Raw genomic sequence first — 26,151 nt, 5'->3', positions numbered from 1 at the left:
TGATAGGTATAGTAGAACGATTTAAACGGTAAATTTAAATTATCGAATTATGCCTTTCAAATGTAGGTTGATCCATTTCCTGGTCCGCTTTGGTCGTTGTCTGGGTATTAGAGAATTTGGAAGACCATACGGCGGTAATCCGTAATGGTTTTGTCTTGTTGATATTTTGTATCATAGGACTTATCGGTATAGATCCAAGCTTTGAAATAGGTAGGTAACGTTGGTATAACGTATCCTGTGCGGATCCTATGTTTTACATTGCAATTTAAAAATACGGGGCTGAGAGGGCGGGGCTGGACATGCGTATCCGTTAGTCTACAGTCTGCCTTTTAGGTGTAGAATATTATAATTTAGGCCTTCCGTAATTACCGTATGCGTTAGTAAATTTTATAAGCAAGTAAGAATTTTAAAAATATCACAATATCACAATATTATAAGACAACTGTCCTTCGACACAGATACTTCAGGTATTATTAAAAACACCAGAAAGTACAAGTGGGGTTGCCCTGTACTTATATAGGAGTTCTTACACCTCTACTAGACACAAGGTCATTGTCCTATTTATTCATATTTTTTTCCAAAATCAGTCTGGTGAATCGATGGAAACCAAAGCTAACGAACGTGGTTAGGTGACTTTTACGAGACAATTATATAATAATGTATTAAATCAATAAACTAATTATTCAGGCCGATGCTTTAAACTTCATGCACTACGGTATGTTATTGTTCATTTTTCAAAATACTTTTTATCATGGTGCCACTTCCGAGAAAATGTTGTCTCGATTAGAGGTGTATGATACATTTGGCACATATGGCGTTGAATACGTATAATACTTTCACGCAGAAAAAATTCAAAACGACTAGTGGCACGGATGTAGAACAACTGTACATAACACAAAAACTAGAGTCTTGGGGCAAGTTTGATAAAAGGTACCGGCGGCGTACCATACCCAATAATAGAATATACGCCTAATCTTGTGTAAGAAGAGGGAATGAACAGTTAAATGACATATCTATTTGCACAAGTTTGTAAATTATTTTATGAAATTCCTTCATTCCAAAAAGTACAAAGTAGTAACATAGAACGTCTTTATCGATTGATATTGAGAGTAATTGATCATTTTGATTGATTAGTGTACATAACGTGTGTATGGTACTTATACATGAGTCGTACACGGTGGTCGATCACTTATTGATTATATTTTGCATTGAGGTGGTGTTCCTATAGTTGATATATTATTTATAATCCTGTAGGGTAAATATCCATAATTATGCTACATTACTGTACTGCTATCTAGGGACATTATAAATGAATATATGAATAACAAGGAATAGGGCTGATTTGTATCATATATAGGTCACCGTCTCAGAAGAAGCGATAGATATCATAAATCTGAGGAGAACGTCGGCACCCGAGGCAACTGATAAAAAAAGAAATATTAAATAATGTTTCAAAGGTCTTTGTAAGTTCAGTAACTGTATCGTAAATCAAGGAGGATGAGTCATCCACATGCAATGGAGTGAGCCAGCAATGACATTCATGTTGTATGGCACGCCGCACATTTTGTATGGTACGCCGCACAAGTTGCATGGTACGCCGCACATGTTGGGCCGACTCCTTAGGCAAGTTGCGCATGTTGTATGGCACGCTGCACATGTTGTATGGTACGCTGCACATGTTGTATGGCACGCCGTACATGTTGCGCATGTTGTACGTTCATTTCTATCAGTGTCGTCTGTCCGTGTGTCGTTTATCAAATTTGTTATACGTACTTCATGGTATCAATTTTAATTGATCCCCCGAAACAGTTAACTTGTCCTTTAATCAGTTTGTTTACTAACCGTGATTTTGCTCATTAGGTCAATCGTTAGTTCAAATATTAAATCATTCATGTCCTTGGTATGGTAAACTAAATTTATATTCAATACCACCACCAGAAGTGTGCTAGGGTTATAATGCATGATTTATGACACCATATCGGTGGGTTAGGCAGGCGTCTGGGTAGTTCTTGAACAGACAGATGAAACCCAACCCTAATTTTACCATGACTGTGTCATTGTTAAAGGATTGGAGGCGTTGAGTTATTATTTATTGAATGAACCTCATCGTTTATTTAAAATTATTAGAAATAAGCAAACCGATCTCCATTTCGTTATTGTGAGATGGTTTTAGTAAGAATCGTTACGCTAAGTTTTTCCGTTAAAATTGATACCATGAAGAAATTAGTTCAGACAAAGTTTCAACCAAAAACCAAGAATTTCGATATTATGTGGCTTTAATGCTTGAAGCCAATGTAGGTTTTTGATTGACATTTTATTTGTTAACGTAGGCCCATACATCTTTGCTAATTATTCTAAAGCCCTGTCTACACTATCACATTTTATGTGACAACAAATGGACATGATGATGTCATATCACTACCATATTTTGGCATATCACTACCATATTTGGCCACATCACACTTTTTTTTGTCAAACTATTTTGATAGTGTTCAATATTCAGCTGTAAGATTCATATAATAATATATTATAAGAACTTGAAATAGGAGGCTATTAATAACAGAACAACTTATGCCCTACTCGTTCAGTCACCTGACGGCTTGCCTTTGAAGTTTGTGTGTTCATCCTCTATCTATTGTATAACAATACAGGACGTATTTCCTATTTTAGTTGACAATGTACTTAAGTCAATACCAATTCCGGTGATAAGCCCCCTTCTTTTAAGTCCCACGGACAGTTTAGTGATTCAGGAAAAAACAAACTGACCCTGTTGCAGTAAATAGCTTGACCACTTCCGAATATACCACTTCGTGTTCTCAATTTGTAATGTTATCTTTCCAAAGAATGTCCAGTAAATGACCGACTAAATACACCTATATACCAATCAATATTGAACTTATCCCAACGCAATATATGACAAAGAATGTCCAGTAAATGACCGACTAAATACACCTATATACCAATCAATATTGAACTTATCCCAACGTAATATATGTCACCTCTTTATTAATATTCAATGTTTGTATGAATAGGTCAATGTCAATATACGGACATCTTTTATATATAAATATAAAAAAACAATACTGAAATACAAATTTAAGTGTGATTTAAGTTTGCTTCCGTTTATTTATATATTATATAATATATCTATAACTATAGAACAATTCTTGTTTTCTTCCTGCTAGTGCTACACAATAATGTGAATTCTGATACAAGTCAAAATGCGCTGCCTTCATAAATTATGTTTTCGATTGCTTTTATTAAATTGATGGGATTCATTTTCCCCGAAACAAGCTTGGCATGAATACTCAAGGTGTTTCTTGGCATGACGACTCGACGCAACGTGTTTTTATGTGGTGTTGTGTAAATACTATCGCGATGCCCACTTGTTGTTTACAAAGTGATTAATAGAAACTATAGCAAGTATAACGGGTCATGGACCTCCGGACAACAGTGGGCGCTATGATACAAATTTGTGTTATCCTGCACACATTACATTAATCTGGGTTCCAGACGGAGTTTTGACTTAATATTAGTAAAAATATAAATATTTTGGCACATATGGCGTTTCATACGTATACTACTTGAGCTTGTATTTCAAACCTCGAAATAACTACAGAGGCAAGTCTAACATGACATAAACATCAATACGAAAAATAAATGTATTTCACTTTGACTTCATAGCACTTATCCATCGATTACAATATACAGGGACCCTGTAGGCAAAGGTATCCACTATAGTGTATTCACAGAATAAAACACGTGTGATTAACCTACTTACACAGACGATTTGTGACGTAACTAAGATGAAAAAGAATACAGTGTAAATGTTGTTTCAATTATGAATAAGATCGTCCTATATATCTTAATATCAGAAATGTAGGATACAACAAGCAACTGGCAAAGTAACAGTGTACAGTGCTTCATAGTCAAATTACACGAAATATAAACAGCGTTGGCCTAATTACTTGCCTGGTTGATATCTTGCAATTATTGATTACTGGCCTGGATATCTGTCTTGTGTTTATTGATTAGGCTACTTGCCTGGATATGTGTCTTGTGTTTATTGATTACTGGCCTGGATATGTTTCTTGTGTTTATTGATTAGGCTACTTGCCTGGATATGTGTCTTGTGTTTATTGATTACTGGCCTTGATATGTGTCTTGTGTTTATTGATTACTGGCCTGGATATGTGTCTTGTGTTTATTGATTACTGGCCTGGATATGTGTCTTGTGTTTATTCAATACTGGCCTGGATATGTGTCTTGTGTTTATTGATTACTGGCCTGGATATGTGTCTTGTGTTTATTGATTACTGGCCTGGATATGTGTCTTGTGTTTATTCAATACTGGCCTGGATATGTGTCTTGTGTTTATTGATTACTGGCCTGGATATGTGTCTTGTGTTTATTGATTACTGGCCTCGATATGTTTCTTGTGTTTATTGATTAGGCTACTTGCCTGGATATGTGTCTTGTGTTTATTGATTACTGGCCTTGATATGTGTCTTGTGTTTATTGATTACTGGCCTGGATATGTGTCTTGTGTTTAATGATTACTGGCCTGGATATGTGTCTTGTGTTTATTCAATACTGGCCTGGATATGTGTCTTGTGTTTATTTATTACTGGCCTGGATATGTGTCTTGTGTTTATTGATTACTGGCCTGGATATGTGTCTTGTGTTTATTGATTACTGGCCTGGATATGTGTCTTGTGTTTATTGATTACTGGCCTCGATATGTGTCTTGTGTTTATTGATTACTGGCCTCGATATGTGTCTTGTGATTGTTGATTACTGGCCTGGATATGTGTCTTGTGTTTATTGATTACTGGCCTGGATATGTGTCTTGTGTTTATTCAATACTGGCCTGGATATGTGTCTTGTGTTTATTTATTACTGGCCTGGATATGTGTCTTGTGTTTATTGATTACTGGCCTCGATATGTGTCTTGTGTTTATTGATTACTGGCCTGGATATCTGTCTTGTGTTTATTGATTACTGGCCTGGATATGTGTCTTGTGTTTATTGATTACTGGCCTCGATATGTGTCTTGTGTTTATTGATTACTGGCCTGGATATGTGTCTTGTGTTTTGTGATTGTTGATTACTGGCCTGGATATGTGTCTTGTGTTTATTGATTACTGGCCTGGATATGTGTCTTGTGTTTATTCAATACTGGCCTGGATATGTGTCTTGTGTTTATTTATTACTGGCCTGGATATGTGTCTTGTATTTATTGATTACTGGCCTGGATATGTGTCTTGTGTTTATTGATTACTGGCCTGGATATGTGTCTTGTGTTTATTGATTACTGGCCTGGATATGTGTCTTGTGTTTATTGATTACTGGCCTGGATATGTGTCTTGTGTTTATTGATTACTGGCCTCGATATGTTTCTTGTGTTTATTGATTAGGCTACTTGCCTGGATATGTGTCTTGTGTTTATTGATTACTGGCCTTGATATGTGTCTTGTGTTTATTGATTACTGGCCTGGATATGTGTCTTGTGTTTATTTATTACTGGCCTGGATATGTGTCTTGTATTTATTGATTACTGGCCTGGATATGTGTCTTGTGTTTATTGATTACTGGCCTGGATATGTGTCTTGTGTTTATTGATTACTGGCCTGGATATGTGTCTTGTGTTTATTGATTACTGGCCTGGATATGTGTCTTGTGTTTATTTATTACTGGCCTGGATATGTGTCTTGTGTTTATTGATTACTGGCCTGGATATGTGTCTTGTGTTTATTGATTACTGGCCTGGATATGTGTCTTGTGTTTATTGATTACTGGCCTGGATATGTGTCTTGTGTTTATTGATTACTGGCCTTGATATGTGTCTTGTGTTTATTGATTACTGGCCTGGATATGTGTCTTGTGTTTATTGATTACTGGCCTCGATATGTGTCTTGTGTTTATTGATTACTGGCCTGGATATTTGTCTTGTGTTTTGTGATTGTTGATTACTGGCCTGGATATGTGTCTTGTGTTTATTGATTACTGGCCTGGATATGTGTCTTGTGTTTATTGATTACTGGCCTGGATATTTGTCTTGTGTTTTGTGATTGTTGATTACTGGCCTGGATAGTGTCTTATTATAGGCCTATTGGCTAATATACCATGGAGCATACAGTATATCTCTTATATTTTATTTATATCATATATGGATAGAATGAGATGAGTATATATTTTAGCCAAAATGTTGTTCTATAAAATACGTCCTCTTTTGCTCTGCAATGGTGGTCCTAAACTATAAAGAGTATTTTTAAACTTCAGAAATTGTGACCATTCGGTAATATCAGCCTGTGAGTGGCCAGGTAACTCGATTTCCAGTAATTAGGAGCAGCTACGTTAACCCTACGAAATAATATCTCAAACAATCGCCTCAAGTATCTATGTACTATTGACACTTATCGCCAAACTATTACCGCATTCAGATTACTGGCGACAAGGAGACACGTATCCGTTTGTTTAGACTAAAAATGTGATGAATGTTTCCATGGAATTCTGAAATATATAACTTATTAATTTCAACCACTGATCATTAAATCACTCATGAACTAGAAAGCGACACACTTATCCTGTCTAAGCATCAAATAAATGAGTACAAACTTGTCGAAAACTTAATTGAACAGGGCAAATATTTTACCTTCGTGTCGTCGGTCATTCCTCGACCCCATAGCAAGTCAGTGTTGGCCAATTAAGAACCACGGACGACCTATCAAAACATGATTGTATTTCCATCGTTAGCGATGATTGTATATAGCTAATAAATACGTTACTGATTATATTACGATGTGACCCCAATTTGTATCATACTGTATTATACTTTTGATTTGTATATTATTGATGGACACGGTTAAGGCCAATTTACACAGCAGACGAGCGGTAACGGTAGGCGCGCGGAAAACCACGTGCTCGTCATCCTAAGCGGGTTTACGCTCAACTTCCCGTCCGCTCCTGGTTTTGTGTAAATGATCGTAAGAAATAGCATAGATTCTACATATTGATATTTTTCGCTTACCGTTTACGCTTACCGTTATACCGCTGGTCGTCGTAAAATAGAAACGTGTAGGCCTATTTAAATAGTCACGAGGACATCGGCCGGCAGTACACCACCCCACATGTGGCTCATGTCTTTCATCCCTCAGACCAACTTCCCCCTTTAAACTCTGGATGCGGTTTAATATGGGGAAACGTGGCCCAATTTAAAGGTATATCGCAATAACACAACCAGTTTGGCATATTATAGTTTAATTAATTGTAAACTTTACATTTTAGAACATGGTCTTTTTGATTGTCTAATATTATAATTTGTCAGCCATTGAGAAACCCTCAAAATAAGTTGTAATATGATATCTATTGGCCTACTCTTGATCATAAACTTTTGAGAAACTGCATTTTACATCTAGGCCTAGTAATCATTTATTTCCAACATGGGGTGATAATGAATAAACAAAATTAACAACGTGACTTAATTGTTGATAATGATGTCAGAAGATGATGACGACGACCAAGACGATGATAATACAGGGGTAGTAGTAAATGGAACAATAATAATAATCCTGATATTTTGTGGTACGTTTTGTCATTAAACTGTTATTTTGTTGTTTTCTAGTCTACAAACCTGTACTGCCTCGTTACCGAGTATGCGTCTGGTGGTGACCTGCTCTCTGTGGTTCGCCGTCATCGTGGGGGTAGGTTGGCAGAAGGGTCTGCACGGCCGTATGTACGCCAGTTGGTGTCAGCCTTGCATCACATGCACGAGAGAAGAGTGGTGCACAGGTAAGAGGAATACCAATCTTGTTAACTATTCTGGTTTCCAATAACGTGCTTTTCGTCTAACGTACTTTTACCGTTAAGTATCGACTTAAGTCTAATTAATACAGACTAGTGGTAACGGTATATAAATATAGAATCTATATGTTTTCACGCTGCTGCTCTAGCCCGCTACGTCACACTCCATGGTCACACGAGATGACTCATTCATTAAGCGTGGTTCCCACTAGCGACGCAACACAAGGACTTAACGCAACGCAAGTGAATTGACCAATCACAAGCGATGGCTTATTCGCTTGTGATTGCTAACTGTCTATAACTTCGCTTGTCATTGGTTAAAACGCTTGCGTTGCGTTTACGTCCTTGCATTACGTTCTAGTGGGAACCAAGCTTTAGATGAAATCAAGCAGCAGTATAGTACTACACTTTGACATTTTTGTTAAAATGGAAACTCGACTATAATTTATAGGTACCACCTGTTGAATCCAAAAAACGGCTGGGAAAAGAGTCTAATGACAAATCCCAAAGCATTTCTGGTATTTATGAGTCCATGATATTACTATAATTCACTCTCAGATAATCATTGAATTATTATCAAAACAGTCCATTGAAGTTTTTGTTTGTAATAGGATACTTGAAGTATCTAGGCTTGATGAAGTGACCCCCAGACTTTACCTTAGCAATAACAATAAGCAAGCAGCGTTTTTTATAAGAAATATTCTTGTTTATTATGACCATTTACACACAACGTGGAGTGGACGGACGATTTCCGCCGCTCAGGATAGATACATATTCTACGTGAGACAAACTACGCGGTTTCCGCCGCTCAGGATAGATACATATTCTACGTGAGACAAACTACGTGGTTTCCGCCGCTCAGGATAGATACATATTCTACGTGAGACAAACTACGCGGTTTCCGCCGCTCAGGATAGATACATATTCTACGTGGGACAAACTACGCGGTTTCCGCCGCTCAGGATAGATACATATTCTACGTGGGACAAACTACGCGGTTTTCGGCTTACCGAATGATACTTCTCGTCTGTGTAAATTGATTGATTTTTCAGACACAATATTTTCCTATTTTTGTATCCGCTAATAATAAACTTACTTGCAGGTTAGTTATACAACATAAACATAACAGAAGTTTAATTTTGTTAACAATATCAGTATTATTATCAGGGACTGCCCCTAATTATTTTATCAATTATTGAACACCTGTTTTTATGTAAGGTTGTTATCGTTTCTGTTCCTCTTCTACTCTTAAATTTTCTGTGTTTGGGACCTTTAGTTTTTAAAAGGAGCCCGATTGGTTTCGTTCTTTTGTTCTGCACAGTTAGACGATTTAATCGCTAGAGATTCTCTAATATTAGTTGGTTTTTCATTTTATACACTTTCATAGTGTCATTTATTCAGGTAATTTAAGTTCTTTCGTTTTCAATTCGAGTGAAACGGTAATTTTGTGTCAAAAAGTTGAAATGCGCTGTCTTGTACAGTAAATCTACAGAATCGTGTAGATTTACGATATTCTTCATTTTATAGTAATTTGTCTCAATTTTGTGAAAGATAGTCGAGTGGTTAGGACACTTGACTGTCACACAAAGAGAACTGGGTTCAATTCCCGACAACTCCCAGTCTACTCAGCTGTAAATGAGTACCATGGTTGACAATACTAGAGAGGATAAGGCGGCGTGGAAAGGAACTGGTCACCCTACCACATAATGCCGAGGCTTAGTACAGCTCCTAACAGCTAACATTATACCCTATGTTCAATAGTATGTTAGTTATTAATAAAACCAACAAAAGGCGGAATACTGTTGCCGCGCATGGGCAACAGAGGCACAGTTGCAGACACAATACTGACACCTAATACTACCAGTAGGCCCGGATGTAATTGCAATAATTAATTTAGTTATTTGAATTATGACGTTACGTCTCTTGCACTACATTTGACTTTGCTTATTTAAACGAATCTTTCATTACTAATTGGAAATTAAAACATGAACGCATACCTCACTCATAAAATGCAGATGGATGTTTGACCGTTGATTGGATTATCAGCCTACTTATTGATGTCTGTGGACGTTCGGTTCTCTGGATGTTCGGTTCTCTGGATGTTCGGTTCTCTGGATGTTCGGTTCTCTGGATGTTCGGTTCCCAAAGCCTGAGTGGTTTGAATAGTATATGTCTATATGCTGATACTTTTACCGTTCTTAGTCAAAGCCTAAAGCTCTGTCTACACTATAAAACTAGTTAGTTACTAGACAAAAACAAACTGATTTACCCAAATATGGTAGTGATATGCTCAAATATGGCAGTGATATGACATCATCATGTCCAAATATGGGCACATCACATAACGCTCCATTGGAAAAATCTCGGATGTATAGATGTAGTGAGTAAATGTCTCTTAAAGTATGAATTAGGAGAGACCACTACACAATGCAACATGCACGTACGCGCGCAGAGGAATGGCAATTAGACATTGGTAGAATATGTAAAAAATATAGGTCTAGGCTACAATAGTGTAAATTTAGTTTATAAATAAGCGTGTTTTAAGAACGTGTTTGGAATGTTGGTTTCTTATGCTTGCAAATGTCATACGATTCTTAGAAAACAACTTATGCCAATAGCAATCAATGCATTTACGCGCTCTACGTCACAGATGAAATAAAACACGACTTATACATGTTCCAATTCAGTTTACAAGTTGAGTTTAATATCGTTTTTAGGAAGAAAACAGAAATTGTAGCTTTTATTACCTTCTGAATTTTGATGAAAACGTGCAATTGGAACCATAATGTGTTTGATGAGTTACTAGATGTTAAGACACTTATATCATTTGTAATACCCAATCCAATTGAATGTCCTTGATTGTGTATTGTAGAGATACAAAGGTTCACATAGAGTTTGTCAGCATCTATTATGACACATTATGAAATGAACATTTTATTTGGTGGCGCTATCAATACCATCTCCAATTATCACGTAGGACCTAATACCGTATTTAATTTATAAATTTTGACCCGAATTCGTTGAATCTAATACAATAATATACAAACAATTTACAGAAATAGCCTAAGCTTATTTCCAACTTGAACGCAACGCAATGACATGGGCGCGCCGCAATTAAGTTGGCCAATACCAATTGGGATAATCCGTCGCTTGTTATTATTGGTCGCCTTCGTCCATGCGTTTAGTTCTAGTGGAAACCAAGCTTTATTGAGGATAGCCATGGCTTTGAACTACATATTGAACATGTCACTGAAACTCATCAACTTCTTTATGTTACCTTTAACTATGTAGACAATATTTTAAGGTTTGCTTGGCGAGTACCAGTCAGGTTTGAGGTACAGAGGCTTATTGTGCTTACCACCCTGCCTTGATTCACAGACCTTTTCTTTCTGACGTCACTAATACATGTGACCTAGATGGTTTGCAGATATGGGCTAACATCGGTACCATATATCACAAAAAAAACAACACTATTGATAAACTGGCGAAGACAGTTTACAAACATGAAGACTGTCTGGCTAAAATGTGTCCCGCATGGCACGCCTAAATAACATTTATAAATGTTGTTTTTTCCTTAGACAGGTAACATTGCTATTTTAACCAAATTCCGATAAATCACAACTCACTGTTGAAAACAGTTTACAAACATAATGGAACTGTATGACAGTTAAAATATGTTCACTAGACCACAATACTATACACAGCAACGATACATCTTCTTCACGTTACAATAGACAACACAACCCCCCCCACTCCACACACACACACCCAATCATCTGGAACACCTTTTTTTTCCAGAAACGAATGGGGAACAATTTAAACCCACAGCCAACTCGAAATCCATAGGCCTGCATATACGTTCAAGCACATTTGAAATAAGAACATACTGATAAACACTACTACTGTTTCTACTACCAGACATATCTCTCGAAAAAGCGTTTTTCGGTGAACATTGGTGAACATGAATGAGGGGATCGAGTGTCACAGTGTCTTACATTAATATATTTCATTTCATTTCATTATTTATTTGGTCTATTTGAGTATATACATAACAAAAAAAAAACTGAAATTGGGGAGACCAGGGTCAACCTAAGTGAACTGAATCACTGTAGCTGAGCCGGTTGACCCAACCCCAAAGTCAGTTTACACATAAAGGACAAAAGACAAAATACAGTTACAGCGAATCAAAATGAATATGAACTTTTCTAATCAATAATGTTCAAATGTTGGTGAATGACCGATATTAGCTTATCAAACTGTGCCTTGTGTCAAATCCCCCTTATCGAAGAAAATCACATTAAGTCATTTAAAACAGGTCACATTTGACAGCATCGAGGTATGCCGTCAAACCAACTCACCTTTACCTATACTCGTCCCGACAACCTACATTAATGCTCTTCAATATTTCAGGTAGAAATTAGGGCGGTCTATGGGATCATATGTTTTTATAACATACCTAAAAGATATGTAATTCCTGTTGGATTAGCGTGAGTAAGCACGAGACCATCTCTGAGACACGGTTTACTTTGATCGTGCCGCCGATATATTTAATCTTTGCTTTCAGCTGAAAACCATTTTCATTGGTAGAAATTGCACCTACAAGTTGAACCATAGCTTATGTAATGGAATACTAATTGTTCAAACATTTTTCAGAAATTGAAAATTCAGTCAATCAGTCGGTTTCAGAAAATATAAATATTTGTATAGGCCGCGTCTATACTGTTGGTGCAATGTTCTTTTAAGCCGTTATATTTTTAATTTACCGTGTCAGCTTATTCCTCCACAACTCAAATATCATACATAGAACATAATTTGTAAACGATACAAGTTTATCTTATCTTATTTTATAATAGACCCAATACTCTGAAAACGTAAAAATTACGTTAAATATTTTGTCCTAATGTGCAATCAGATTTATTTTGTTTTGATCTGTAGAAATCTCGAGCTTTAACTTTGTCCGTTTATCAGAAGGTTTTTTGCAGCTAACAGGTGACTTTAGTGTTGAATCCACAGTGATTTACAAACAATCAAAATACGATTAATTGTCTTCCGATTCCTGCACCTATCGGTGTCAATTTGTGCCTACAGTCATTTTGAGGAAAAAGACCCCATGAGGCATCATCCACGCCTGTCTATCCTGTTGGTCTAGTTACAGCTAAAATCGTTCAGTTCCGTACCATTAAGTCCAGAGTTTCCTGTATTATATTAGTGATACGGTTTTATATAATAATAGGTATTTAACAGAAATGAATATTGACCTTAATAATATGAGCATTATTGTTCATCAAGTACGTCAAAGCTACAGTAACTAATGTTAGTATCGTTCAAGACTGTCCGTAAACCAGCTTAAATAGATAGTCTTTCTATTATAGTTATCAAAACATGAGACACACGAACCACTATGACGTCATATTTATTAGACACCCTATGAAAATACGGGTCACTCATTTCCATCGACCTGGCCGTAAATCTGTCAGTCACCAAGACCTATATTCAGGTCATTTCACCCTTATTTTCAGCCCTCGAGACCGCTGACTGCCTCGTAAACCTAACGCATGTATACCGCGTTTGCGTTTTTACTATCAATACCACCCGCGAAATGGGTCAGTACCAATATTAAAGTTCATTGTGCGGTCCAGGATAATTCAATTCTAATTATTTTCATTTGAGCGTCAGATATGTTATCTGTTTTCTTTGCGGCCTGACACGAGTTGCAAGTTTTTAAATTAACGGATTTGTCAGTATACTGCTTGACACGATCTGACCAAATCGAACTGTCAAAAATTAACAGAACCGTCAACTTGGAAACATCAACTAAAGTACGCCCCTGAGTCATGCGTATTTACCTGGATGTGTGAATGTACTTGTGTAAAAGTGGATGAAAAGTAAAAATGATTTAGGGCTACTTGTGTTCGGCATAGTGCGCTGTTTACGTACACGTAATTAAAGCTTGGTTCCTACTAGGCACAACGCTGTTCAGTTGACCAATCACAAGCGACAGTTTGGATGATCGCTGTACCGTACCAATTGATTTTTTTTATATAAATGGGGCTCCCTTTCCCTCAGGTTCAGACGGCCTAGGGGGAACTTTATGATTGTAATGTTACCTTGCATGGTCTGGGTCAACCTTCTCTGTCAGTGTCTATGCATGATACTTGACCATTGACTCTATGTTCGTCGCCATAAAAATTATGCATTAATATCAAATTATTGTTGGTTAAATTAAATATTTTCATTCATTTCATGTTTGGACGTGGTTTTACAAGCGTCCTTTGCATCCACCCATGATCTTAAATGGGCGTTGGTGAAAGTAAAGACGGCAGGAAACATATTGCGTATCTCACTTTATTCCTTTCGAACAGAATAGTAAAAGTCAGGATAGTTATTAAACAGTTATCAATGCAAAACGCTTATAATAAGTGCCGCTGTCGGTCGCAACAAGTATTTTGATCATCATTCCCGCGTTGATTTACTTGATTTCCTCGTAACAATTACCCTGTATCTACAATTAGTTCGGCAAAATTTCGACAGCTTATACTGTTTTATTTCAGGTTTAAGTGCATTGTGATTGTAAAGAAGTACGTTAGTTTATTTCTACAGGTGGATTGATTGACACTATGCCTACCTCTGTTTATGATCTTCTTTTCTGCCCCATATTACAAACCGCAATCGTTCCGGCTGAAGAGCGAGTATTACATGCATACAAAACAAGAATTGTGTCGATATATAAAAGAAGTTTCTGAATACAGGTTTTATTTATGTAAAAGAGGGTTGTATAATACCATATCCACTGAGAAAATCACCTAGTAACATCAATCTGTGTTCTGTTCGTCGGTATGTTACAAGAGTGCGACAGACAGTACTTCGATTATCACAGTGCTTACGCCTCTCCCTTTCAAAATCATAATCGCCCCGATTTTTATATTGTGCATAAAACAGTATCGTGAGAAATACGGTTTAGATTGTGTCGGTGCTATTTCATGCTGTATGCGTTATATCGTGTGAATTTTTCAGAAGGAATTTGTCACACCCTTATATGGAATCATAATATTTGGTTTAACTATACGTTGGCAGAAAAACAACAGAAAATTGAAAATACTGTACATACTTTTTGAGACATCGTATATACCACTTGTATAGTTTGAATGTGTCACAAAAGTACAGTACGAGAACGGCCCTGTTTAAAAACCTTTAAAAGCCTCTAAAAAATATAGTTTGGAGAGTGGGGCCGCGATGCTTCTATCCCAGTGTCTTGTGTTCTGTCCTGTCAACAAGACAAAAGACAGACAGCTCTTGCCGTATGACCTGTCGTAAACGATAGCTCACTCAACTCTCCCAACAACGTTTGCGTCTTGTGTATGTTGGATGGCGCTAGTTACAACCCATTTATGCGTCTTGTGCGTTTGTATCGGATTGCATGGAATATACATTGTGCGTGGTTCATTAAACCACGCACACGACTCTGCCACATGTAGAGAGAACAGAAGAGCGTTGCCAAAATCCACTGGTTAACTGCCACGGACTGACATCTCCCATGCCATGCCCTCCTTGTCTGACAGATCATGGCGATTTGTTTGGATTGACATTCTAAGCGCAGCAGGAATTAAGTAATGAAACATCTATACAGACCTCTTTCTCCAATTGTTATTAATTTTAATTTACCAGTGTTTTGGTGAGATACCAAGTTGGTGAATTTTTATTTTCGAGGTAACTGCGCATTTTTTAAGCAGTCGCAATGAAATCCGTTCACCAATTTCATGAATAATGCTAATTTGTAGGCTTGGTAGTACCATTACATACTGTACCTAATGATAGTAGATACTCGATTTATTGTGTCTAGAAAATGTAACTAAAAAGGTTGGAAAGTCGAGAGACGGGAGTGTAAAAAAAAGATTTTACTCTGAGCTTAGGCTGCTGGGATAACTGACTACAGTATCTATGCCTACATTCACACATCTATTATGTACAACTGTTTGATATTTTTGTAGACTAAGGTTTCTATACATTCTTACATAGTGACTCATCCATGCTATAATTAACAATATCTCGTAAGTCTCTCTTTGAGTTCTGTTACTTCATGCTACATTATGTAGCCTTTTCCCAAAAAATAATACAAATAGTAGAATCCCTTCTTTGGGACACTTTGTTGGGTCCTGGACGTGTCAAGGGTCTTAGTAAATATGCTTAGAAATTGACGACATATTAACTAAATTACTCACATATTAACATTTCTTAACCTTTGCAATAAATTTTCTAATTCTTATTTTAAGCCACTTTTTTATTGTTATGGCTGAAACGGGAGAAGATGAGCTATGAGAGGGGACATTGTTTTCGGTGTTACAGTGCCGTATAGGCCCACGTCTTGACGACGGATGACTAATACTGCATAACCTGTACATTCATATTGATGTTAACAATGTATTATGCTAATAATAATTCCATGTCATGTTAACATCTGGAAAAATAATTAATGACCTCCATTTTCGATTTAAAGTTTCAATTATAATTCATAAAAATTGGACAATGTTTGTAACTCTCGGTTTCATGTTAATGAATAGAGTTTGTTTATTTAGTACAGTTTCGTATCGTTTGTAAACATTTACCTTATCTTTATTGTACCTGCTAAAACTTTGAAAGGATTGTCAGTTCCGGAATTTATGGAATCTTCACCTTATTTTGTATCATCTTTTTAGCCAAATTATCTCCCGCCTTCCTGTCGAGTGACTAAAATAATAGAGGGCGACATACAAATAAATTGAAAGATGAAGTATCGAAAGTGCTTTAATTACGGTATACAATATTAGGTCAAATTCCTATAAATTAATGGCAATAGATGTTGTCCAGTTGAGTAGGCCTCTGTTGTATTATTAACATATATGGTAACTAGGCCTATATCTAATGCCCTTAGATCTGAGAGTGTTTCTTCAAGCATTAAAGACTAAAAAAATAAGTACTGTTTTGGTACCACGGTGGTATATACTGTCCGCACATAGATATAGATTATAAGATTTTACAACCGTAATGATACAGTTAATTGATACAATTGTTTGATAACACTACCAAGAGGTTCATATAGTTAAGTAGGCATTTGGTCGTGGCTAATTTTATTTAAATAAGGACCTAAATTGACCGGCCGAATTCTGTCATCGCCACACCAGACGACTGAATATGAATATCGCATTCCAACACGTTTGGTATAATTCCTGAACAAGAAAAAAAAAGTATGTTAACTGTAATGCCGAACTTGATCGATTCTATGTAGACCCATATTTAAGGAACTATAAGAAATTAACGGATATTATTATTGTTAAAATGGTACAAAAACATTATACTTTTCTGAGTACTGTAGGCGAGGCATAAGGGCTGTTTATACTTTACATCCTTCCTTGTTCCTTGCAAAATATAATAAGAATCTGATTTGCATCCTATTAACAACCAAGTAAATACAGTCGATCCTGCAAAATGTGTTGTTATCTAAAGCTTGGTTTCCACTAGGACGCGCGCAGTGACGTACGCGCAACGCAAATGACCAATCATAGCGACAGTTCAGGAGTATCCATCCTGTCGTGATTGGGAACTCACTTGCGTTGCGCTTACGTCCTTGCGTTGCGTCCTTGAATTGTGGTAACCAAGCCGTATTGATATGCAGGAGACACCTATATGTTCCCCCAGTAAATTATAGAGCCTAGGCTTAGGTAAAGCTTAATTAATTTGAACATTGATACACTTGATAACGTAACGTATTAAACTAGTTCAACAAGTTATATAATGTTGACCTGGATTCGAGGTACAATCCAATTTATAGTATAAATTACACCATATTTACATTGTCAACTCATAATACAAAATCAGTCACATCTAATAAAAACATAAATCAATAACTAATAAAATACACTCATAATAATAACAACACAATTTGATTTTGAGTTGCCATGGTACCTATCATCGCACGCAGGCCAGGGTCGGTTCAATATGGAATGTAATATCGCTACATGATGGAATGTGGCCTAATACCTATCCTGCATACATTCATACATAAGAATGTGTCCACCCATGTTAGCAATGTTTATTTTAAACCAAATTAACTTTAGTTCTACAATCCAGAGTAGGGTATAGGGGTAAGGGGTGAAGAGTCTGTCGAAAGTATGTTTTAATAATATGCTGATAATTGGGTACACACCTCAGATTCCCATTGGTGCTATAGGCCTAAGGTTTGGGTATTAATGTTGTAAAATTGTATTTTTGTTTTGTTAGGACCCTATTCCAGTATGGTGGATATCCTCATCATAATCTAAACACGTCCATTAGTTTATCCCTTTCTTGAGCTTGGAATCCACTTGGACCTAACGCAACGACTTATACGTACGTAGGCCCAGCGCAATTAAGTTGACCAATCACAGGCTACAGTTCGCATGATCCAAATGTCGTGATTGGTCAAATTAATTGCGCTGCGTTTACGTACTTGCGTTGCGTCCTTGTGGTAACCAAGCCGTATTGATGATATTCAAGAGAAACCTATATGTTCCCCAGTAAAGTATTAGAGCCTAGGTTTAGGTAAAAGTGAAATAATTACGATACAGGATGAAATGCACTTCTGTGTAAATCCTATTCTGCTAGGTTTTACATTTCGATTTTAAGGACATTTATGAAATTCAGTGTGGGATATATTAAATAGATAACACTAATTGCAAAGCCAAAAATGTTACAATACATGGACCATTCACAAATTAACACCAGAAAATGTCTAGTACATAAAGAAACTCGTCAAGATTCCCAAAATTGGTATTGCACTCGCATGCGAGGGGCCAAATTAGGTACACCGCATTCACAAATCGAAAGGTGCACACATAATTTAGTTAGTGTATTATGACATAGTTATACCTGTTACACGTGACTCCTGTCAAAGTAATTCTACCCAAGCGATCATCAAAAAAATTGTGAACGTTAATTGACTTAGTGAAAATAAACTTTTCTTTTCATATCAATCACTGTTGCATTGCTCACCTATTGCGCCGCACGCTTTCATTTCATTCCTCCACTGAGTCATCTTGCAATCAAAAGTTTCTCAACTTTACAACATTCTTTCCACATAACCATGATCAGTACACTCGGTTATACTCGGTTGTACTTGGTTATGCTCGGTTATACTCGGTTAAAGGCATTCGGTTGCTTTCTTGTACATAGATTGTCATTCAATTTCAATTCAAGGGAAATGATTGTAACTCGAAAATGAAGCCCTACCTTTGCTTTGTATTATATTTTTGATCAAAAAACTGCCTTTGAATGAGCCTCCGTTACAAAATAAAATGTTGTTTTTAAGATTTTAGCATCACTGAAAATCACCCCACTTTCTAGGACTTAGTTTTCCTGTTTTAGGCTACCTATGTTCCTATCGTGGGTCAACCCTATAAATTGGACAATCTTCCAAGCACGCGTATCACCCGTATCGGAATTGTATATTATTTTTCTTGTTACACGTGTCTTGGTGAACCCATTTATATATGGCATCATTTGTAACTCTTAAAGCTGTCAAAGCTATTCTGTGTACTTCCTTATTGTTGTATATTTTCAGTTTGTTTGTAGCATACCAGAAAATTGACGGGTCTAGTTACACTTAATTCCGGTCCCTTGGTATCTTTGGAGATGCTTACCTTTTAAGGGAACGTACCGTACCTCACATACAAATCAAAGGAAATAACGTTATTGATTTATTTAAAAACATAAATGAACATTAAAACAACATTGTTAACATTATAATTATATTAATTGCATTGTATTTGCCGAAACTATGCGTTGAACTTGTAAAAGCTAATGCTCAGTTGCTTTGTACCTTTTTCCAAAACCAATTATAAACCAATTATAAAATAACATTTTGTATTTAATGTATTTTTTTATTCTGGTTGGTTGATACAGTAAACCTTTGTATAGACCAGCATTTATTCATGTTTATTATAAAGATTTCATTCAGTTTTATTCAATACTGGTAAACACATTTGAAACCTGGTTTTCCAAGCGAGTTATCATATTCGAATTTAACGTTTCTGAGTTCTCCTCCTATAAAAATTTTTTAAAACTATTTTCTTTAATTTATGTTAGGCCTACAAAACGCGCATGTAGACACACAAACAATCAATAATACGCTCAACCTTATAATACTTTGATTCTTAATCTGATTCATGGATGTTTCTCATCTTATGCCCAAATATGGAAAAGAGGTACAGCAAGCCGGATTTTTTGGGGAATGTAACCTCTTGAGTAAACAGTGATGTATAATAACACCTCTGTGGAGGGTAGATAGGGTCCCGAAAATAATGACAGGTGCGTCGTGTGCCGCTGAGGTAATAGACTCGTGCGGAATGTTGATTATGGTTTCAAGTGGGCCTAATCTTAAAAGCCATTCCATTAGGAGAGTGGCTGATGGATCTGATCACGGGATGGTATCGCCTTACACATACACCTCGCGTGCCTGTTCCTCTACCGCACCCTTCTAGGCCACGGGTCACCCAGTTGAAAAAGCCTCAAACAAACATTCACCAAGTATATTTAGTTGTTAACTTAAACCGTTAGGGTCGTTCGTGTCATATTTGCGCTCATCTTTTCGCTAATCGAATTTGTTCCCAAAAATTTAGACGAGAAAAATAATACCTGGCGAGCAAGCGGCTAATAAACTACCCCGTGTGTCATAAAGGGAGGGCTGGCCTAGCCCAGTTTGACAAGTGCAGTTGCAAATTACGACACAATTGTTTTCGAAATTGGTTGAAGTCTGTCCAGTTACGGAGACACTTCTCTATCAACATACCATGGTGTGAAAACAGAGCACACTTCTCGCGTTGCATATTAGGCCTAAGTTCCACTTATCAAAATCGAAATGAGATCGCGGCACGAAAGGAAGCAACCGTAAAACTTTCGGTTTGTTTTTAGGGTCATATTTTGCTATTACTTATCTTCCTGCGGAGGTCCGTCGCTCGTCAAACGCAGCATTTTTGTCCTAATATAGTAATGGAGGTATTTACAGGCTATAAAGTCTATATAATAAACAACGTATTTTACAAAACATACCAGCTACATTGAATACAGTATTATTTATCACTTTAGTTGCAATATGTTAGAAAATGCTTTTTGAAGGCTTATTGAAACGATATCAACACTATTCTTTAAATTAATTACTTATAATATAACAATTTATTGTTTGAATTCTCGTTTTGCATGCATGAGTGTGAACAGAATAATCCACCATTTTATTTATTTTTAAAAATTATGTATATTTACAAGAACATACGTACAACGCAAGTAATTTGAGTGATAAATCAACACTGTAGCTCGCTTGGGTTTTTACGTGCGTTGCGCATACATCCTTTGGTTGCGAACCAACACATAACATGATTAGTTAACTTGTAACATTTGTCACGTGGCTTCTCTTTTTTAAATTTTACAAGTGTTCGAAAGTGGTGATTGGTTGAGCGCAGCTATTTTACTGTTGTGTACTTGAGTTAATCAATTAAGTTAATGATTTCATTAATTGTTGGAAACATGAAGCCATGAAGCTGTTGTAAATTATACTAAAGAGTCATCGGATACCACATGGGTTACGTATACTTAATTTGTTTCAGGAGGGGCTGGTAATTAGTATGCAGGTGACTGTTGATGAACATACACACACGCTGCTATCTGCCTCTCACTGGTTGACTGTCTCGCTAGGACTTCCTCTCATTGCAGGTTATTTGTATGTTACTTTCCCGTTGGGGCATTATCTTGTTATATCTTTCTCCAATTGAGTGCTTGTAGATTATTTGTACATTTGGGGCATCATTCTGTTATATCTCCCACCCATTGGGTGTTTAATTGTACATATGTTATTTGCACGTTGTATAATTATATTTTGTCTCCGATTTGGTGTTTGTAGATTTTTTCCGTGTGAGAAATCATCCTGTCATGTCGGCTTCAGAGTAGTTTTCGATTTCTATCCCGTATTCTGCATCCCATAGGGTATTTATTAGGCATCGTCTTGTTGTAAGATCTTCGCGGGCTCTCACCCTTTACAAGATGATTTCTTTCACGTGTATTTGGTTATGTTTTTCTAGTGTTGGATGGTGTTTGTTTGGCTGCCACGTTGATGTGTATTTCGTCACAGTGTGGGTTCCTGGATACATGGGTGGCCTATAGTTGTCTAATTATCGTCATAAAAGTCACAATTGAGCAGGTATTTGGTCTCACTGATTGACAAGATCTGAGCCATTAATACATTTGTACTGTATAGAAAAACACCCATTTTAATCTAACCCATCATGAATACCAATACATAAATTGGTGACGGGAGGAAGGCATTCGCTGTTGGACGGCCAAATACACGCCAGAGGGGTTGTCGACAATGTAGGCCATTAAAAATATACATTATACCAAATAGAACGACAAACACGAAATTTCAACAATTCAAGTATATTCGAAACAAACATTATAAAGATAATTAATATCATAATGTTACTGGACACTGTTTAATACACATGCGCACTTTTCTTCTGTTAAATTTGATATCAGGCCGTGCGTATTGTCACCATAGCAACTATACAACGATTGTTACCGTACATTTATTTTTTATTTTTTATGTCTTCATAACAAGCACCTATCATGGATGACCTACTTAACAAGATACTTATCTATGCTTATTAATTAAACATAGTCACGTGATACTGTCAGTCAAACGATATATCTTCATTATCAAGTAATTATCAATAATGTAAAAAAATCAACCTTTGGGTATACATAGACGTTTGTTGTCATAACAACTTTGGCGAATCAGCTTTCAGAATGTTTAGAAAGTACAAATCCGAGTTAATTTGCCGCCGGCAATCGGATAGAATCGATGAGTATTAAAATGATAATGATATCTTTAGCAACATTTACCTGATCTTCTCACCATACTATGACTCACCCACGGGACCACACAGTCTGCGACAAGATAGCTTTCGATATTAGGCCCGCGCGACGTGAAACTAATAATATATTTGGTTAAAATATCCCTCCGGATGGAAACTAAAGCAACACACTTACGCCATGGTGTGTCGACGGGAGGGTGAGAACCTCGCGTTCACACGACAATGTATCACGCTTCGAGCGTCGTATAACGATTATATGTGTCGTGTAAACAGAAACAGTTGCTAGCGCCATTTATTGACACCAATGATAACACGTGACTGATTTGATTAGCAACAGGACATTTCTGGGATTAGAGTATTAAAAACGAACCCTAATGAAATACATATAGCAGTAAATGAAAATACCTTTAAGTATAAATACGTCACAATTAACAAGATAGAATGATTATAGAATATGGAACGCTACCAGTGAGCATAACATGTTCTCTTTCTGAGCAGGTTTTACTATTAGTACGCTTGCGACTTTCCTTTATTTACAGCATGTTTTTTGTAGGCTACCACGACTTTCCATTTGAGCTGGTGGCTAAAAACTCAATCCTATTTCATGTTGAGCCTGATTTGACTTATTTACCTTTTATTTTCTGACTTTTTGTATAGGTGACTTTTTTGTAATAGGACCATTTTATACAGTAATATCATTTACATATTTAGAGTCCGTACGCACTGTACGTTTAGCTATGTTAATTCCTTTGATTCATAGCAAATGTTTTCACCCGTTGTAAATACAGATGACATTAAACGATAATTAGCGTCTGAACACCCACCTAAGATAATTAATAACCTTTCACACTATAAATTGCAAACGCGCAGGGGGTTGAGTATCAGCGACATTTTTATTCCATTTTCTAGTAATACAATTTAATCTAATACTACCTTTACAAGGTTACCAATTAATTCCTAATTGAAGACAGTTTTTCATATCAAATGTCGTCATTTTTGTACAAGATAAAATGTACAGGTACGGTAGTTAAATTATTGTGACGTCATATTGCCCTCAAGCGATGCAATTTAATTTTTAAAAGATGACGTGGATCTTTTTTTGTACCGACTAAAGTAATAGTTTTTTTTTTATTGGTAATTGACTATAGGGCTCAAAAAGCTAAAAACCAGTAGTGAATTAAGGTTGATTTATTCCGATGATCAATAATTATAACTATATGTTAATGATACAATGCGTTTAGTGTAAATTATGGGATGGATGAGATGGAATGAATCGACGATGAACTTGGTGACATTATGATTGTATAACTGTTAAGCGGCTGTATTTTGTACAACCATGCAACTATATTATTATATCTATGTATTATATTAAAATAAGCTTATGTTAGACGACAGCTCGTTTTCAATTATCACGTGGTCTGTACGAAAGTTATTGTACATAATTATAAATAATGATACATTTCAAAACGTGCTCTGAATTTCAGCAATCTAAAATATAGATCACGAGATAATTACATAAAACATAAATTATTTGTAGCTCTTGAAGAAGACGTGGTACGTCATCATTATCATCATCATCATCACCATCATCATCATCATTATTGTCATCATCATTATTGTCATCAACAATAATATCATCATCATTTTCGACGTCATCAACGCAATCAACGTCATCATCATTATCATCATCATCATTACCATTATTTCTTCATAACATGAATCACGGGTTAATACTGATTAGATACTAGTGTGTGTATATGTATGTACTAGTATGTACTAGTGTGTGTATATGTATGTACTAGTATGTACTAGTGTGTGTATATGTATGTACTAGTATGTACTAGTGTGTGTATATGTATATTCTTATTGGTGCTTTTAGGTGTTTTTTTTCTATTTTAATATTTTAAGCTAAACTTTTTGAATGTTCCTGTATTGTATTTCTTGTGTAAATTGCCTCCTTTTTTATATATATTCATTGGTTTTATACTTTTATACAAATTTTAATATTGAGAAAATGTAAATATCTTTGTAATTCAGCTAAGGCTGCGATGATGATATTGAATTAAATGAAATGAAATGAAATGAAAAAAAATACAGAATAGTGATGAGAAAAGGGAAATATAGATAGACAGTGATTCCATATTGAGCAGTTTTTCAAAATAATACTGATACTGACAATATTTCTTGTTCATACTCCACTCTGTATGTTCGTTTCTTATGCTATCGAGGCATCATTATTAGGCAGGTCATGGGTTCAATCAAATAATACCGCAAACCACTCGTTAGTCTCATTATCGGTACCTACAATCGGTTCCATTTAGTTCATCAGCTGTAGTGATATTAATAAAGGTGATTTAATATCGCATATTTCTTTATGAATAACACATTATTAGTAATGACATACGAAGCAACAGCAACAGTGTTACGACGCCGATACTTCTAAATATTTAGCCCGCATTTCAGGGTAAAGTGAAGATTCAAGGCCGAATTGCCGGGTCACGCGACGGGAGGACGAGTCGTATTTTGAATGTTATCTATTTTCCTAGGCCAGGTATGAGAAGCTAACGAGACTGTTTGTTTTTCTAGATAGATGATTTTGCATATAAAATCAGTCTGGTATATTTCAGAATACTTATCGTGCTGGGCACTCGACCCAGGCGTTTAAGGTCAACTAATATTTAGGTTTACGTTTGAATTTGTTCCTTCTGGCTACTGACAAACGATATCGTAAGTGTTCACTCTACGGGAGACAATTCAAAATAACCAAATATTTGAAATTTATCAATATGGCCACATCCGAATGTTCATCATCATCACTAATGTGAGAAAATTTAAATAACGATTTTGAAGTAGGCAACTTTAAGTCGCCAATGAGCGTAGTGAGCGTTAAGCTTGGTTTCCACTAGGACGCAACGCAAGGACGTAACGCAACGTAAAGTGATTTGACCAATCTCAAGTGATGGATTATACGAACAGTCGTGTGTGATTGGTCAACTCGCTTGCATTGCGTCTACGTCCTTGCCTTACGTCCTAAAAGGGAACCAGGCTTTAATAACGCCACTACCTAGTTTACATGCAAAGGCGTAGGCAGCCTTACGATGTACGTCTGAACACCCCTATTTTGTCGCATAGACGATCACAGTCCTACTACTTAATCCATAACAGAGTACTGGTCAGGGCAACCCAAAAAATGATGAAAACAACACAGGAATAATTATTATCAAGGGACAACAACTAGAACGTAGTGAAAGATGGTATACCTTATCCTTGGCAAAGAACTCTGTGTTCGTGTATCAACAACCGGAAAGGGATTGTCGAATATGCGGATATTGGTGGTCACTTTGATTGTAATATTGTGTTTTATTGTAAACTTGTTTGTTATTTTGATTGATGAATTTGTGGTTACGATACACAAGACCTGGGTATACGATAAGAGGTAAACTTGGGATAGGTATTCTTGAATTCCCGTAACACT

The 26,151-nt window shown here is 36.3% G+C and overlaps 1 long non-coding RNA gene across 1 annotated transcript in view; it reads left to right on the top strand.

Annotated features, from left to right (window-relative positions):
* LOC140063168 (uncharacterized) overlaps positions 1-26,151 on the top strand; it is a 37,722-nt gene that overhangs the window by 1,748 nt on the left and 9,823 nt on the right. The window contains exon 2 of the long non-coding RNA XR_011847580.1: positions 7,625-7,791. This is a non-coding gene — a long non-coding RNA (uncharacterized lncRNA). The remainder of the gene's footprint in view (positions 1-7,624; positions 7,792-26,151) is intronic.

Source organism: Antedon mediterranea, chromosome 11, assembly GCF_964355755.1.
Source record: "Antedon mediterranea chromosome 11, ecAntMedi1.1, whole genome shotgun sequence".
In the NCBI taxonomy this organism is placed as follows: Eukaryota; Metazoa; Echinodermata; class Crinoidea; order Comatulida; family Antedonidae; genus Antedon; species Antedon mediterranea.
The sequence above is the reverse complement of the archived record's forward strand: the minus strand, read 5'-3'. Positions and strand labels throughout refer to the sequence as shown.